The sequence below is a fragment of the Leopardus geoffroyi genome, chromosome B2 (assembly GCF_018350155.1).
Source record: "Leopardus geoffroyi isolate Oge1 chromosome B2, O.geoffroyi_Oge1_pat1.0, whole genome shotgun sequence".
Lineage (NCBI taxonomy): Eukaryota > Metazoa > Chordata > Mammalia > Carnivora > Felidae > Leopardus > Leopardus geoffroyi.
In genome coordinates, this window is record NC_059332.1 from 129,930,526 (window position 1) to 129,944,477 (window position 13,952).

Consider the following 13,952-nt stretch of genomic DNA (forward strand, 5'->3'; position numbering starts at 1 on the left):
AGCTTGGCAAGATACTCAGTTATAAAAAATCAAAATACAAAAGGAACTATTTCTAAATGCCAGCAAACAAAAGTAAAATTAAAAATACCATATACATTTGCCACAAAACAAAGATCTAGGAATAAATCTAATCACAAATGTAGCATATATTTATGGAGCAATTATAAAGCTATACTGAAAGACATTACAGAAGAGCTAAATAAATGGAGAAATATACCATGTTCATGAATAGGGAAATATAGATAGAATTATTGTAACATCAGTTCTTTCCATATTATTAACTCGAAGAAGTGCTAATAAAAATTCAACAGGATTCTTTGTTAGAACTCTTACCATTTTAAATTTTATATGGAAAAAGAAAAGTCCAAGAACAGCCAAGAACTTCCCAGTCCTACTGGATCATACTCATCAACATATAAACAGACCACAGTATCTCCCAAAGAAGAAAAAGGTAGGAGATAACAAATACAACAAATGGAAGTTGTTTTTTTTTTTTTTTTTTTTTAAAGCTACCATAATTAAGGCAGGATGACCTACTAAGGCACAGAATTAGACAAGCGGAACAATAGAGTAGAATGAATAGCCAAGAAACAGACCCACCCTTGTATGGAAACAATATATTACAGGGCTGGGACTGCAATCACTGGGGAGAGAATAGACTACTTAATAATTGGTTATCCATAGGAAAAATAAGGAAATTGGATTCCTATCATACATCATATATAAAAAGTCTTGACAGGTTATAAGCTTAATGTTTAAACAAAACTTTAAAACTGCAATCAGGAATGAAAAATAAGGGGTGCCTGGGTGTCTCAGTCAGTTAAGCATCCAACTTCAGCTCAGGTCATGATCTCGGAGTTCCTTAGTTTGAGCCCCCCATAGGGCTCTGTGCTAAAAAAACAGCTCAGAGCCTAAAGCTGCTTAAGATTCTGTGTCTCTCTCCCTCTCTCTCTGCCCCTCCCCCACTCACACTCACAACGGGAAGGGCAGAAGTATAGGAATCTAAGTTTCAAGAAGACCAAGAGGAGCCAAACCACAAGAAGCAAGGACAACCCAGGGCTGATACCAGGGGGCTGAGCAACAGGAACCCATTATAAGCAGTAGACTTGTCATCAGATCATACTTTGTGACAATAATAATGGCAGAGATATGGAAGATCTATTGGAGAGTGGTGAGACCAGGAGTAGTAAGGCCATTTTAGCTTCTGCCGCATCTCAGAAGAGATAACAGTCACCTGGAAAGAAGAGAGGGTAGGTTGAAATGACAGTAAACAGACTGGTTAGATTAGGATTTAGGTGAGGTCATCAGAGGAAAGAGGTGACTGTGGAGGTGGTGAAGGAAAGGAAGGAGGAGTCCCAGAAGAAAAGCCCAGCAAAACATATGCGTCAGGAATTTAGTTTTGGACACGTTATCCTTAGTAATAGACATGCTAATCTTTTCTGTATCACTCCAATTTTAGTATATGTGCTGCTGAAGTGAACACTGGTTTCAAACATCTTGAATCTCCTGGTGCCTAATGGGCATTCAGGCTCGTGAGGAGACCTAGGACATGAAGGAGGAGCTGAGGCACTTTTCTAGACCAAATTAACAGCAAATGACACCCTTTGGCTACTGGCTTCTGTAAGGACCCCAATAGCTCAAGTCTTTGGTTGCCCAGTGTACTAAAAGAAAGTAGGTTCTTCACAGGTGGGAACCTTTCCTTGTTATATTGTGTTTGGCAGATTGAAAATCTATCTAACCTATTTAACAGTCAAGGCTAACCCTTCTGAGTCTACATGGAATGGGGTAAAGAAGGTGGGAAGAGAAGGTGTAGAAGTAAGTAGAAAATGCCACTCGAACTCTGTCTCAGCTGGACTAGGAGGAAGCCCCAAGCAGCAATGGAAAAGGCAGAAGCCTAGGAACATGAGCCTCAAAGAGCCACAGAAGATGAAGAGAAGCCACACTACCATGGGGAAAAGGACCGAAGACCAGGGAGCCAGGATCCATCACTGCAGAGGCCCCTCTCTGAAGCTGGGGCAGGGCAAGTAAAGGGGCGGGGGGGGGGGGGGGGAAGGGCAGGGGGAAAGGGGGCTTGCACAGCTCGGGATTCCCCAGACAGGGCCAAAGCACTTCCCCAGAATGGGTCACTGTGCATGGTACTTAAATCTTCCACTCCCTTCCTCTCCCCACCACATACATGATATTTTTAAATTCAAACATTTAGGAAGAAACATCAAATGTCCACAAACAAGCAGAACAGGCATGTGTATACAGAGAGACAGTGTGAGGTCCAGGGATGGTTCTCAAGCATAGACGGAACAGACCTGATTTCACAAAGACTACTAACGAACTCCAGGTAGCATGGTAGGGATGAGAAGCGGACAGCAGTCCTGAAATCCAGACGAGAGCTTCTGGGATTAGGAGAAGATTTTCTAGTCATTAAAGTCAGCGGTGGGGACTATTCTTTTTTGACAGCTGAAAATAGATCCCCCTCCTCCCTCCCAACACACCCTTTGCGCCAGGCCGCTAGGCCTTTTTAGGGTATGCTTCTGCAGCTGACAGCCAGTGATCTCTTTTCCTGGGTCTCTAAGAGGAGGGCGCAGAGGAACCAAAACTTACCTAATTAGCAGCAGGGCCTATTGTCCTAATACGGTTACCATTCTAGGGAAAAGAAAAGCCTGGTCCCTTCCCAGGAAGTGTGTAAGGGTAAAGGCTTACACTGAGAAAAGAAAGAAGAAAAGCATACTAGTCACACTGATGATGGGAAGCCAGATCCATGAGTTAAAAATCTCTTGAGGGCAACATAAAAGCTACAGGAGGTCTGGAAAAGATGCTCATGACTTAGGTGGACTATTTGATCCTGAAACAGCACTATCTCTAAATAAACAGAAAAAGGCCTGCAAACAGGTACCTACGTGTCAGCAAAGTATCTCTGGGTGGCAGACTTAGACATGGCTTCAGTTCATTCTTTCTGAAAGTCTGTACTTGCTAAATTTTGATACTGGCCAGTCAGGCGAACCTAGGAGCACATGAGGAGGGCGAGGTGGCCTTTAGACAGAGGGAAGAACACTAAGCAGAGGCCTGCAGCAGCACAGGGGCAGCCTGGCCCGAAGTCCGGCAGGAAGGCAGGTGTGAGGATAAAGGGAGGAGGCAGTGCCCTGAGCAGCAGGCAGAGGAACAACAGGGGCTGTCCTAGAGGGAGCTGGGGGCTGGTGAAAGTGAGGATGTTTCCATCAGCAGATTCCTTCACACAGGAAAAGCCTCACAAGTACTCACTTATTCCTCTCCACCAGGGGCAACTCCCTTACCCTGGGGGAACAGCAGAGTTAAAAGTACTATTCGGAAATTCTACCTGGCTCTTTTTACACACAAAGAGCCTGGGACCAAATGTGATTACCCAAATGGACACGAATGTAAAGCACCCTGCTTACAATGCAGTTGACAAATGACAGCATACAGTCTCTTTCCCCCTAAGCTTTTTCAACAAATGAGCATCCAGAACTCACTTTACTATGACCTGTCTTCATACTTAAGGGAAAAAGGTAAAATCGCCACACCTCTTCCGGAGCTCACTCCTCCTTCTTCTAGAAGGGTGTCTGCCCACCTGTGAGGACATATACCCTATCTTTATCAGACAGAATGACCCCACAATGCCAGAGTGAGAATTTTCTCTTTGCCTTTCCATATCACATCCAAAAGATCCAAACAATGCAGAGCAAACTGTTCATCCAGAAATAACTTAATTTGAAATGTAAAAAAATGTATCACTGGCCCTTTAAAATGATTCCAGTTGTTGACTTTTTTCTTTTTAAGATGATACACATTTCATCGGGTTTCCATTTTAAAAGGCGCGGGCTCTGGACAGACAAGACAACTTGTCCCAGTTCTTGCACTGGCCTCTCTGAAAGGGAGAAAGGAATGTCGGGGGAAATGGGGGCGAAAGCTTCAGAAGAGAGGAACACTGGCAAGCAGGGCCGCCTCTCCTTTTCACCTTAAGTCTTTTCTCTCCCCCCATTCACAGCTTTAGGTCCTTTGTTTGTTTAACAAACCATTACAATCATACCCAGTTCAATGGGGAGGAATGTGAACTCTCTAAGTAGCTGTCCTCGTAATCCACATGTGTGGTCCAGCCCACAGCCCATCCCAGGGGCTTCAGTGTGCGGTTCTGTGCTCCCGGCCCCTGGAGGCCAGGCACCTTGCTCACAATGAGCCCAATTTCCCCGGCCACATGCTTGCTGCTCCTTCCCAGTAGCCTGTAGCGATGTCCCAAGTTGTTCCTCCTTTCCCCCTTGCCTAGCGACTGTACTGGCCGTCCTGTCCGGGCTTGTCCAGTTCAGCCTGAGACAGGCACTGCCTGGTGTGGCAGCCACCCCCTACCTTCTTCAGCCCACAGACTCACCACCGACACAGAGCCCACACATTCCAGGGTCTTCCTGGTCATCACGCCCAACTTCCAACCCAGCCCTCCGACGTCAATCACACGGTATACAGAAGACACAACGGCAAGAGTCCCCCTCCCCGCCCTTGCTGGAACTGTTAGTGCCTTGCTCAGTTCCTAGTAGATACATTGGCCACGTTGGGATGAATTTCAATGTCTTGGCCAATAAGTCAAAATAGCATTCAGTCAGATTATATTTCAAAGGGAACCGAAATACTACCTAGCAGAACGATATTCTAGGTCAAACTCCTAAAGCCCTCTGTCAGCCCTGCTAGATAGAAGGGCACCTTTATACCCATCCAATAGATGAAGAAACTGAGGTTTAGAGACTTACACTGTTTGTCCATAGGCCCTGACAAGATACTGCAAGTAATGTTCTGTACTAAGCAGAGTGCCTAGCACAGAGTGAGTGTCCCAGAAGTGTTAGCTTCCCTTAATACCATCATTGACAATAATGACGAGGATGACCAGAGGCCAAACCCAGATGGTTTGAGCTAAGCTGAGTGTTCTTCCTACTCATACCTCGCCATCCTTCCTAGTTACACTGTCTGCGTGAGCAGCGGACTTCAGCATTTTACTACAGTGTTTCCAAGTAAAGCCTTGGAATCTATGACTGGATCCCCTGGTGCCACTGGTATGTGACCAGCAACGTCCTCAAGCTAATCAGTTAACATGTTCCACAAAGAGGACTTTTCTCAGGTACACAAGTTAGGGCAAGGTACCTTTAAAACTTTTGAGCTGACAAGGCGCCCCGCAGAAAACTCCACAGATTTGTATGTATTACCACAGTCCGTGGACGGGGGACAGTAGAGGATATGAAAAGTTGCTGACTGCATCATCTGATTCCCTGAATTGTACAGCATACTAATGCTCCTCAAAAAACAAAAGGTTAGAAGAATTCTGTTCTGAGGTATTTGGCAGTTTGAGGCAGAAATGTATTTATTCCCTACCAGAAAGTTTAAAAACAAAAAATGTTTCTTTGTTTTTGAAAGAAAGAGAGAGACAGAGAGAGACAGAGAGAGAGAGAGAGAGAGAAAGAGACAGAATCCCAAGCAGGCTCCGCGCTGTCAGCACAGAGCCTCACGTTGTGCTCAATCCCACGAACCGTGAGATCATGACCTGAGTCGAAATCAAGAAACAAATGCTTAACCAACCCAGACATCTCTATACTAGAAGCTTTTTGAAGTACCTTGAATCTCCTTGACTGATTTTACTATGTGTTTCCAAGTAATTGTTAATAAACATGCCCAGGCAGAAATAATTTGAAGAAGCTTTCATTGTTTGCATACCTACTCGGTGACAGGAAACACCAGCTTCCAGGTGGTCATGGAGTCCCCTCGGAAGTTTGTCTGACGACTCAAACCTGTAAGAAGAGATCTTGCACACCTTCAGTGAATGAAGCTAGGAAAACATTTCCCCCCATCATGTTGCAGCTTGAGCCTGACTTCAAGAGCACATACACACAATTGATGACTGACAGAGATTTCTGACTGCCCTTTCACGCATTTTCACTGACAGATCAATTTTAAGTGTTAAAGTCCTGTAGTAGGATACCTCAACAGACACACAACCATTAATTTTTAAATGTCTCAGATCGACCATCTGGCCAAAGTCTTAAATATTTAGTTCATCTGACATGTTTTAAAGGTATGATGAAGTTCATAATGCTGTAACTTAAAGGATTTTCAATCTTATATTACCTTGACCAAGATCTTTAAGTATTTATATTACAATTGGGTTAGAAAAACCCTGGAGTTTTCCCCTACTTTCTGCAAGTAGGGAAAATAACAAAACATGAAATTGTTTACATCAAATATTCAAAAGAGCACAGAGAGGAAATGGTATTTTTTTTTAAGCAACAGTATTAGAATACTATAAAACAGGTATGCAAATCTATGCAATAACAGAACCGGAAACAAATTGTGAACTGAAAAAAGCAATAACCAGCAGGCATTCATTTTCAACAAAAGCTTCAAATAAACATATAGATTCATCAGATGGTGAAAAGGCCGAGGTCTCCAAATTGAATACACAATTCAGTGGTTACCAAACCTGGCTACGCATTAGAATTGCCAGAGACATCTTTTAAAAATACAGATTCCGAGGCCACAGCACAAAGCAGCACAGAATGCTGTAACATCACTTTGGCACTGGGCATTCACGTTTTCACCAAGTTCTCCAGAGCCAAGTCCATGGCCAGCTTTGTACCACTGATCTCTGGTGAGCATTCGGAAACCAGTATCTCTATTCACCAATTAATTACAAAACTTTGCTTCTTCCAATTTAGGACTATTCCAACCAGTCAATTCTCATAGGGGGAAAGCTTTTTAGGATTTTCTTAACCAGCACAAAGGTAAGCTTACTATGAAACAAAGCCAATTATATCCTACCTATGTGATTTATTCACTTGGTCGCCTGTTCTCTTAATTTGATTAAAAAAAAAAAAAGCTATGTCTGTTTATTTTGTAGGAGAGCATTCCTTTTAAGTTAAAAATGGAAAAATGAAGATCATTTTTAGACAACCAAATTTGAAAAATAACCCATCACAATTCAGGAAAAAACCAGAGGTGAGTAGGATCTTTGAATCATCCAGAGAATTTGTTTTAAATGTATTCCTCACTTTGCATGTATAAACACTTCAACACATCATCTCATGGCCCATCTCTCTTCTCAAAATACCCACCATTTATCATGGTGATTTAATTGGGTGGTCTACAAAGGCCTGTATTAATTTTTTTTTTTTTTTAAAGAGCTTTAAAAAAACACTGAGCAAGAGAGTAAAATTCTTCTGGAGGATTCTTCCTTTGCTTCTACTCATCTCACCAACGGACAATACCAATTTACAAATTCAGAGAGGCGAGGGCTCTCTTCTTCCCAAGGAAGGGCGCACATGACACGAGGTACGCAAACCAGGCAGTGGAGTGGCTTAGCTTCATTGTCGAAATATTCAAATGATCACTAAAAGAAAGCGATTCCTTTCTGAATCCAACAATACTCCTTGGCCTCCGAGGGCTCACACAGGAGCTTATTCTTAAGCTGTTCAATGTAAGCAGCACTAGTGAAAGAGGAGAACTCTGGCGGGGAGGAGGCCAAGTTCCTCTGCCTCTCCCACCTGCCATCTCAGCACCAGCCAAACGCTTAAATAGTTAACAATGCAACAGAGAACCCGAAAGCATGCGTGGCCCTGGGGAAAAATCGTGCGCGGTGTGTGACAGTTTAATAAAGCAGAGAAGAGACAGGAAAAATAACACATCTAAGTTTGACAGGATGCTCCTTGCAGACTGCTTTTCAGGTCAGAACTTAGATTTCAAATCTGACAAAAGGGCTTTAATCATTCATATATGTATATATGTATAGATGTATAGATGTATATATATATATATGTATATACATATATATACACATGTATATATAATCTTTTAATATATAATATGTAAATATATATTTAAAGTATATGGTAAAAACACTCCTAAATATACATGTTTCTGGGCTCCAAAGTAACAAGGAAAGTCACAGTTTTCTAGGAATGAAATCGGCACACAGTAAACAGATCATTGTTTTAAATAAAAGGGAAAATGTTTTTTTGGAAAATGATCTGTTTACATCTGCTTACTCAGATGTTTCGATGACAAAAAGTAAAATTTCCTGAATACAGAACACATGATTTGTAGAATAACTTTTTGCTGGCACAGTAGGTCTTTCTAGGTGTTTGCCTCTGAGAGCATTTAAGAACATGCCCTTTTCTCTATGAATGTCCTGGTTTAGCTGCCTGCTGAGCCTGCACTGAAACCCCCATGAAACAAAGGGATTCTCCTCCATTTTCAGCTCATTCACTTCCGGCTACTCCTGATTTTTCATAAGTCAATTCTTCAAACTGACTCTTTTATTTCTAATGATTTGAGTGGGAAAGAATTGGGAAAGCCCCAAACACTGGGAATTGTCTTAGTTTTCAGTGAAAGCCTCCTCTAGATTGAAGATTGCAAGGTTTGTTTTTGAAAAGCTTTTCAAAAAAGCTGTGTCCGTGTGTGTTTTTCTAAACACACTGTAATTCCAGACAGAAAGGAGCCCACCCAATATGGGAGATTACAGACAACTAACTTGTATTTCACCAAGCAAACAATGAGATTATACCTCTGAAGCAAAGACCCTAAACGGGATATTCATGTTCATCTCAAAACAATGAAGTCAGTTTAAAGATGACATAGGGGGGCGATGTCTGAATACATTTGTGGGCCTGACACCTGCCCCTCTACCTTCTTGCACCATTTCTGGGGGACCACATTCATACCCCAAGGTGTCAACTACTCCTTGGAGGCAAAGGTCTCCCAAATCTGTCTTCAATCTTGAGCTTTCTTTCCAAGTCCAGATGAATCCATCTACCACCTCTCAGCCTGGCTATCTCACAGCCCTGAGGGTCACCTGCCCTAAAGCAGGGGCTCCTCCTCTAGTATCACAGATTTCAGCTACTGGCACCACCACATAATAATAGCTAACATTTACTGGATGCTCAGAAGGTCATGGCCATTTTAGTCATGCTCACAACCATATGAGTATGCAGTATTAGCCCCATTTTACTTATGGGGAAACTGAGGCTTAAAAGTTGTACTAATTTGCTCATGCTCACATGACCAGCAGGCAGTGGAGCTGAGACCTGCATCCAGAGTGTGTGGTGTGAGTCCACATTATCAACCGGTCAGTCTCTTTATTGTGTTACTTCCTGGTCTCTCTGAAGTCAGAAACTCTGGAGTCATACTAGATTTTTCTCACTGACTAAGCTATACAGATTCTGCAAGCTTACTGTCTCTCAAATCTGTTTCCTTCTCTTAATTTCCATAGTTACCACTGTTTGGGCGATGTTTTGCCTTCATTACAGCCTCCAAATCAGCACGGCAGGACAACTCTGGAATTTTCGCTTTGTTTGTCCTCCCAACAGCTTTTCTTTCTAGCTCATTTAAAACAGGTGGCAGGCTCTGTAATTCCTTGTATTTTAGCCCAGATGACGGCACAGGCAGTTTGTCTTTGTTAACACCTAAACCCAATGAGGAGATTCTGCCTGACTCCTGAGACTGGAGAAGCAGAGGGCACATACAAGGGTGAGAAAAAGACCCTCTCCCTCCACCCCCCACCCCGGGGCCTGTAAAAGAGAAGGAGATCTGTCAGCACCAGCCAGGCATCCCTTGCACAGCTCTGTTCCCCAGGGCGGTGAGCAGAGCCCTCAAGAGTGTGGGATGTGCTCTGGGAGACCAGACCCGTGGCACGGTTTCCAGCCTCTACTCAGTCCTGAGGCAGATACACAAAAGGTCAGAGGCCAGTCCCTTACCTACCAGGTGCCATGGTAATCTCTGGGTTCTAGAACACACCCCATGGGGGAAGGAGAGACACCTAAAAATGACTGAGATGAAATTTCCCTGTAGGTTAGCAGAATGGGGGCTGGAGTCTGAATTAGTTACAGGGAATAAAAAAAAAAAAAAAAAGGAAGACTTCCTGCATACTTGAAGTTGTGCAGGGAGATTCAGACTCGCCGGGTGCCTGCATAAGGCGCTAAGAACCTTAGACTCATACGTATCTGCGCTATCGACTAGCCTCAATTGCTAAAACTGGAGCCAGAATGTTTTTTTAAAAAAAGGCCACCCCCTGTTGCAGACAGGAGTGTGGTCTCTGCAAAGGCACTGGTGACCTGGGGGCAGTCCTGTGCTTTAGAATCCTGGGGCGGATAGAGAAAGAAGGAAGGAAGGAAACTGTGCAGATGTTGAGAGTTTACTCACAAGATTAACTCCTCTGATTCCTATGCAAATACCTAGAAAGGGAGAGGCAGAGAAAGTTGTCTTTAAGGCCTTTATCTTAAACTCTGAATTGCTTAAAAACCAAAGGAAGTAACAATGTCAACCAGGAAGAGGAAAGAGACAGCCCAGTGCTGTTGGTCTCGAAGCACAGGACATCCCTGCTTCCCAAGCCTGGCCATGCCTCCCACCCAGGTCAGCAAGTGGGACAGGAGAAGGATGGCTGATTTCCATAGGATGGAAATGAGACTGTGTGGCAAACTGAGGAGTTTTCGGGAGAGGAGATTCCCCCCCGGGGGAAAGGCTATAAGTTCTTAATGTAACAAATTTGCTGATTCAAACATGTTGGGGTACTGTGACACCAAGTGAAACGTCTAAGAGGGGTTCAGACTCTGAAACCAGTTACACATTCTCAAAGCACATTCCATCCATTTAAGTTCTGTGGCTGAATATCTGAGACCTTCAGAAGAGGTTTCCGAAAGCCCTGATGAAAACTGGAGAGGGATTCTAGATAAGCCAAGATATACCATCCATCCTGCAGAGATCAGAGTTTTTAGAACAAAGAGCCCTGGCTGGAAGAACTTCAGATGAACAAGAATCAGCAACCAGGGAGCCCCATATTCCTGCCACCCAGATGCCCACTAAGTCTGCCGAGAACGTGGGGCACAGACAGTGGGGAAGACGGAACTGGGAGAGGGGGAGTTGCCTAGGGAGCAAGTGCTCTGTCATAGATGCAGAGTGTGCCAAGACAATGCCCCCTCCTGGCTTTGGTTATAAGGAAGGGGAATATTTCATATTAAATTGTACCTAAGAAGAGAACTCACAGGAAACATGGAAGCTAGGTATGTTGAGCCAGCAGGCAGAGGGTTGGAAAAGCAAAGCAACTACAGCATGGGGCCACTCTGGCCTCTGCTGACAATTGCTTCCCTTCTCACACCAGATAGGTGAGGCCCAGAAGGGAAGAGAGTAACAAGCAGTTCATGAACATTCACATGGCCTATCCCCAACCCCCATCACCCAGTGTGGGCAACCACAACCACATGCAGAAGACTGCTTTCCAAACTGTGGTGCCTAAAAACCTGGTAGGAGGAAGGTGGGGAGATATGCTGGAGAATGGAGGATTAGCCCATTTTATGGGCCCAAACTCAACTTTCATGTGGCTCCCTTAAACTCGCTACCAGTCTGGTGAGTAAAGAGCTTGAGCAGCTAGGTCAGTGCAAAGGGACATTTCTGCGTGCTAGAGATCTAGGTCCGTTCGGGCTCCTGTCTCTGTTTTTGGAGTGGCCCCCTTCATTCTAATCACAATGCTGCTGCTAGAGTGATTCTTCTAGCACGCAAATACACGACATGACTTGGCTATTTGGAATTCTTCAAAGGTCCCATTAGTTTCCATCAGTTAAAACCAAGAGTCCTGACTAATCAGAATCACTGAGAGTTTTTAATCAGGAAAGCAGTATGCTCGGGCTTATGTTCTCCAAAGAGACCTCAGACAGATGTACAGATTATGCTCCTGGATTTGACCATCATATACACTAAAATCAATATAATAGTAATTCCCTTGGGGGAAAAGAAACCCAAAACCCAAAAAATGTGCACAGAAAGAATAAACGCAATAACAGCACACTGAAGTTGCTCTATAAAGCCGTTCACAGGGACTTCTAAGTCTTCCGTGAATCAGAACTAACAACACCGTCACAGCACTCTGAGTTGAACATACAGGGCAAATGAGAACCATTTTAGGGAAACAACATAAAATGATGATCATCTTAATGTGGTTCTAATTTACATGTTGATTGTGTGTGTGTGTGTGTGTGTGTGTGTCTGTTTTATGAATCACTCTTAATTCCTGTGTTCAAACAAAAAGGAAAAAATTACCTTGGTAAATGCCACATAATGGACCAATTAAATTATTCCCCCAATAAAGTACACTTTGTTAAAGTATAAACATGCATAACTCCTAGAGCTATTTTAAACATACTGATAAACTGTGCTTTATTTACTATTTTTATATTTAATACTATCCTATATTATGACCACCCCCCAACTCCCTTCATCTCTGAACTGCCTTAATTTTAACCTTTTGTTTGTCCAAGGAGTCAGAAAACAAAGAAATTTTAATAATTCTTAGATAACTTTTCTTACCTAAAAGTGGTACAATAATGTATTTTAACCACTCCTCCCTTATTCTACTGTGTCAGCAGCATACTCTACTTAACACGAGGATGTGTTCCTACAGTTAAAAAAAAAAAAAAAAGAGTCAATTAAATGATGGTATTCATCTAGATACAACCTAGAAAAATGGTGTGGTATAACGCAAAGACCAGGTGATGACTGGCTCTGCTACCTGCCAGGTATGGAATCTTACACAAGTTCCCTAACTTCCCTTTTTGGCGACATCTATGTACTTTCCAGAGCTGTTACAAGATCACACATTATGTATGTACCTACAGAAGCACAGAGACTCATACAGAGTCTAAAGTGTATGTGCAAAAGAGATGGGTGGCCTGTTGTAAGTTTCAAGAAGGACTTTACACACTGGGTAAATTCACAATTAGGAAACATTAGTAACTTGTTTCAGAATGCAATATATGTGACAGAATAAAAATTATTGATTCACTTCCATAACCTTTCCTTCATTTGGACCATCATGACATGACTTCATTTCCTAACACGTGCTTGTAAAATAAATTTCTATTATTTCCTGCACGCTACAAAGTTTTGTGTAGATTTTGTGTACTTTTGAAAGATTCCTGAATTCTTAAGCAGTGTGATATTATTGCTGTGCTTTAAATGGTAACATCATGTTTAACTAGAGAAAACCATTATAATTGGCATGAATTGGTTGTACAGGTACTATAAAGTCACTTAAGGATATACAGAAGTGATTCTGGCATTTTTGGATTTTGCTAAATTGTTCTTTTTGAATGTGTTGGTGGGGAAGTGGACTGGTTTCAGTAAGAATCATTTGGAGAACAGGAATTTAAACACACACACACACACACACACACACACACACACACACCTTACATTCTCTTCACTCTGGCCTTCCACCTCAGGCAGCTGTGGATAACCTTCTAGAAGTTAGCCCCAAGAGCAAAATAAATTGGGAAGTGACTTATCTAGTGAGGGGTTTAGGGAAAAAAAAAGTGTAAGATGTAACGTAAGAAAACTTACAAAGAACACTGGAATAAAAAAAAATATGGCATATTACAGTCAAGGACATTTTGCAAAAAAAAAAAAAAAAAGAACACACACAAAAAAAGTGTGGACAGAGGCCAAGAATTATGGTTAAACAACACTGTTAGCACCGAAGCTACAAAACAGTGGGTGGGTAGCGTTAGGGGGGGAAGGCAATGGGCTCACACGGAAAATTAATACATGTTACAGGGAAAAACCATCAAAATGTTGGATATGAAATTTAAGGCTGCAATTAGAGGTTGCTATTTTGAAATAGGTGGTTAGAACAAATTATAATCTCCATATGTATGATGGGGAATGATAAGAAATAAAAACGCCTGATAAATACTGAGGATCCTGCCAACCATAAGTTCTCTCAAATAAACACTGGATTTAGAAGCACACTTATTTCATAACTTAGGGAATCTGGACAGAATAGATGCAAATGGAGAATCACCTCATATTATGGTTTTAAGAGCATGATTTAGAAACTGAATTGTAATAAAGGCAACAGATTAAGTATGATTCTACATGAAGGCTAACACACCAAATTCTCCCCCCCATATGTATTTGTCCGT

General features: G+C 42.5%; 1 protein-coding gene and 1 non-coding gene across 14 annotated transcripts in view; both read right to left on the reverse strand.

Annotated features, from left to right (window-relative positions):
* PLAGL1 (PLAG1 like zinc finger 1) overlaps positions 1-13,952 on the reverse strand; it is a 110,277-nt gene that overhangs the window by 15,562 nt on the left and 80,763 nt on the right. For 4 of the 13 annotated variants that reach the window (XM_045499899.1, XM_045499898.1, XM_045499908.1 and 1 more), the window contains one exon: positions 5,707-10,214. The gene's annotated coding sequence lies outside the window, so the exon portion shown is untranslated. Of the gene's footprint in view, positions 1-5,706; positions 10,215-12,339; positions 12,428-13,952 lie in introns of all 13 variants that reach the window. The other 9 variants (XM_045499905.1, XM_045499904.1, XM_045499895.1 and 6 more) reach the window with 8 other exon arrangements.
* Positions 1,375-1,483, reverse strand: LOC123610046. Its single transcript, XR_006718073.1, has one exon. It is a non-coding gene; the product is annotated as a U6 spliceosomal RNA (small nuclear RNA).